The sequence below is a fragment of the Lucilia cuprina genome, chromosome 3, assembly GCF_022045245.1.
Source record: "Lucilia cuprina isolate Lc7/37 chromosome 3, ASM2204524v1, whole genome shotgun sequence".
Lineage (NCBI taxonomy): Eukaryota > Metazoa > Arthropoda > Insecta > Diptera > Calliphoridae > Lucilia > Lucilia cuprina.
Window position 1 is genome coordinate 63,051,262 of NC_060951.1, and position 5,014 is coordinate 63,056,275.

Sequence of the window (5,014 nt, forward strand, 5' to 3'; positions counted from 1 at the left end):
TTTTGGTTATTAACTATTATAAAGTTTTGTTGTTAATAAGAACAATTGTAAGATTTTAATATTAAAACTTAAGTTGCTATTGCATTTTTGGTGCAACAGTACGTATAAGACATATGTATGTTAAGCTCTATAGTGCAACAAGTATACGCTCTAGTGTATCTAAACAGAATGAAATTTTAAAAATAAAACATTAATGTTTAAAATTGAATAAAAATCGAAAAGAGGCCACTTTTTGATACTTCTTCTTTCGCCTAATAGCACTTTTTGAATTCTATTAACTAAAAACAAAATTTACAAAAAAAGTTGAAACCCGGAGACCATGCTAGACGTTTCTAAAGAATTGAACAGCGCTGGATCTGAATATAAATTCATATTTTCTCTATTACATATGGGATTTCGGGAATTGTGTCCTGAAATTTGAGAAAACGTTCTATTTTGTTAAAATGTTGTATGCCATCTGAAAGTCCATTCTATTAGCTTTCTTCTTAGCTTAAAAACTTATGGATTTTTGTATATTCTTGGTTTTTACAGCCTGAACTACAATAGTGTGAAGGATCCCTATCTAACTGACGATCGACCCAAATGTTGAGCATTTATTTTAAAGCTGACAGAATGGATTTTCATGGTATTACTATATTTTTAATCCCATATATGATGGACAACTATAGTTTCTCTAAAACAGGACTTCAGGTTGAAATAAAATTTCTCTAAACATCTTATATATTTTATAAACATTTTTGTTTAATATAAAAACTTAACAAAAGTATTTCCCAACAACAAAAATATTAATAAAAAAACTCGAAAAATTTTAAATAAACATTTAAAGGTTTAATCAAAATGCATAAACGTGTGTAGTTGCAATATGTATGTATGTACGTATACCAACTTTATAATATTTTCTACATCCGGTAGAAATTTATTCAAACTCTTACAAATACTGAAACGTTCATTTATTTATTCATACGAAAATAAATAAATTCATGCAAATGTATGTATGTGGTAGCGATGATATTGGTAGAGTTGCAGCAGAAACCAAACAGCAACTTCTCTACTTCCAGCATTCATCATAAGTTACGACAAATGTTGCCAAATTCCACTAAAGGAGAAAATATACTAAAGACTGCACACATACAAACTTTATACCAAACTCCGACAATCATATGCAAAACGGAAAAAGGATATATTTTTTTTACTCACACAAACAAAAATTGTTCTTCTATATGTATATGAATACTTGCAGTTGTATTTGTAGGTGATAAATGTCTTGTGTTTTATGTATTTCATTTTTTTCATTTAATAAAATCAGAGCATAACCCTACCAAACAGAATCATAATAAAATGAATTCGTATGTTTGTTATGTAAGTGTGTGTGTATGCAATGTATTTTTTGTTAGTGGTAAAGCAAGTGCAACATGTTTTCGTAGTGCCACAACATAACCATTCATACATGTGTCTGTTCGTATTTCAATATATATTTTTGATTTATTTATAGACTACTAGCCAGAATATTAATAATTCAAATATTTTATATTGCTTTTTTTTGCGTTTGTTAAGGAAATAAAGTTGAATTGAAAATAAATACAAAGTATAGTTTTTAATAAAGCGAAAAATTGTTTTACGCCAAATATGCGGATATTGAAATATGAGTAGGTTTATAAGGAGTCATTTTAACAAATTTCAGGCATTTGAGAAAGCAACCAGGTGTCAGATTTATTATTTGGCCTTTGATTTAAATAAGTTAAATTTAAGGTTTTAAGTTTGTGTCTATGTTTCACTTTAAAGAAGTACTCGGTGCGTATGAGTGTTAATAAATTATTTATACGCACTGGAAACAAAAGTAGCCAATCAACCTACATATTATTTTACAACGAATTTGGAAATAGAAGACGTTTGTTTGAGTAAGTTTATAAAGAGTAATTTTAACAAACTTAAGGCATTTGAGTGAGCAGTGTCAGGTTTATTATTTTCTTCTTCTTTAAAAAGAATGTTCAAGTTTGAACAAGTTAAATCGACAGTTTTAAAATTTGTGTCAATGTTTCACTTTAACGACGATACTCAGTACGTATGAGTATTAATGTATTAAGTATACGCACTGGAAACAAAAGTACGTAACCAACCTGCAAACATTTGTTATTTATTTCCTGGTTCTTTTCTTACACACCGAATTATTGACCTAAGGTTCACAAATTATATACAAACATGTATCCTGGGTTTCAATTAAATTATTAAATTCTCAGTTGATCTAAAGTTATGTACGTTCGTCTGTCTTAATGTTGAAACTGTATTTTACAAATATCTTTTACAAATATTCTCTACTGAAAATATAGGTCCGACAAAATAAACGGCCACCGGGAGTGTAGTTAAAGAGTCAAAACAATGCATTTTAATTGTACAGCAATTGCAATACAACATTAGATTACTTTTATATTAATTTTCGTTCTTTTCTAAAACACTATATTATTGTTCTATTATCAACAACTAAAACTAGTTTATCTTATTTTATAAATTTTTATTTATGTTTGTTTAACAATATTTCTTTTTCTGCTATTTGTTATTTTGCAAAAATCTTTCATCAATTCTCTCAGTTGATTATAGAAATTACTAAAAAAAATCCTTTTCAAAATAAAGAAAAATATGTACATAGCAATTAAACAATTTATCTCCACACTTATTTTTTTTTCTTTCCAATTTCTATAATCATTTTTCATGTAATTTATTACAACATTGAGCCACTTTATACAGTTGTACCAACAATTGAGTAGAGTATTTCACACCCACTTTATGGTAAACAAATAGCAAAAACAACGACTACTACAAGAGAAAAATATAAAATAAATATATAGCAAAGAAAAAAAATGTCCTTCAAGAGCATTATCACATTTAATTGAATAAGAGAGTTGAGCTGAAATGTATTTCAACAAAGAAAAGTATATAAAAGTACCAAGTACTTTCATAAGTTCTGGCAAAATTAATTCTTTCTTTCACCAAATGGAACTTTTTGAATAAAATTGAAACGTTTCTTAAGAATTAAGCAGCGCTGAATCTGAACTCATATTTTTTCTATTAGATCTGGGATTTGGGGCATTGTGTCCTGAAATTTGTGAAAACGTTCCATTTTGTGACATTATAATAGCGCGCTAAGAAAATTTAGTTTTTTAAATGTTGTATGCCATCTGAAAGTCCATTCTATTAGCTTTATTCTTAGCTGGTGGAATAGTTATTGTAATAATTAATATAAGAGTCAGCAGAATATCTATGGGAAAAGTCAATAGACAGACCTATATATAATTCTATAGTCAATGGCAAAATATAAAATAATATAAATCTATAATGTAGTCCTAGTCTAGACTGTGGTTTAACCTTTACTTGCCAATTGGAACATAGTCTGTAGTCTTTCTTTAGTTGATTGTCTCTATAGTCGAGTATATAGCCTTTCTATAGTCGACACTATAGTCTTTTAATACGCAAGATTTTAGCCTATTTTAGATTCGAGACATAGTAATATCAATAGCTTATTTTATAGTTGAGACTAAGTATAGCATATTATACAATGGAGAACAAAATCCATTCTATAGTCGAGTTTATAATCCGTTATAAACTAGAGATTGTTGTCTGTTGTCGGTACAGTAAACTTTTCTATAATTTAGTATTTCTATAGTCGAGTATATAGTCGACACTATAGTCTTTCTATAAACAAGATTATAGTAGAGTCGAGACCAACTATAGCATATTCTATAATTAAGGCAAAGGTCTATTCTATAGTTGAGATTATAATCCATTATAAAATCGAGATTCTTATCTAAACAATAGTTTATTCGTTAAGAGAAAATGTTCTATAGACGAGACTATGTCTAGCTTATAGTTAATTTTTAAGCAGACTATTATTTATTCTATAGTCAAGATGAAAATAGACTACAGTCTTTCTATATTCGAGTATATAGTCTTCTTATAGTCGTAAATATTTTCCTTCTTTAGAAGAGATAAAGACTTTTCTATAATCGAGATTATAGTCCATTTTAAACTCGAGAAAAATAATAGTTTATTCTTTAACAAAAAATCTATAGAGAAAAATATAGTCCATGTAATAGACGATTTTTATTCATATAATAACAGACTATTCTATATAACCTATAGTCAAGAGTAAAGTTGTTTCTATAGTCTGGTTTGACTAAATTCTATTTTCTATTTTAAAATCAAGGCAATAGTAAATTCTATTGTCGAGACTATAGTATAATCTATAGTCCTTTCTTTAGACGATTTTATATTCAAAATAATAGTATTTTATATTGTGGAAACTATAGCGTGAACTAATCCATAGTCAAGTCCATAATCATCACTACAGTCTATTCTATATTTGACTAAAGTATCTTGTTTAGTCCATTCTATAGTCTGTTAACTTTACCACAACTTATGAAAGTACTGGGTACAAATGTTTACAAATATCAAATAAATCCATGGAGTACCATGTATAAATGAATAACTAAGTCCTTTTATAAATATTAATATTTCAATTTTTCTTTTTTTTTTTCATTCAGTTATAAAAATATTTTTCCATACAACTTATTAGTAAATTACTTGTACCTGTTATTATGTCCAATGGGATGTATGAATGGAATTGAAATTACAAGTTTATCGTCGTATATACAGAAGTATACTTGTGTTTGATGTCCTTTTTTAAGAAGACATGTATGTATGTACAAACAAACGTATTGAAATATAAGAGGGTGTATGTTTTTCGTCTGTTTCATTCATTTGGCAAACCAATAAACAATGTAATAAAATTTATTGAATATGAAAAGCAATTTCTGATGATAATAGTATTTACTTATTTAGTCATCCATATCAATTGCTATATCAATTCAATAAAAATAGCAAAAACATGAAGAAGTTTTTTTTCTTTTCTACTTTGTATAAAGTTTTCTTTAGCACCCAAAAAAAATTATACTAACTACAAAAATAATAAAAAGAAACAATTGTTACATTACATAGTCTACCCTAAGTATGTGTGTGTGTG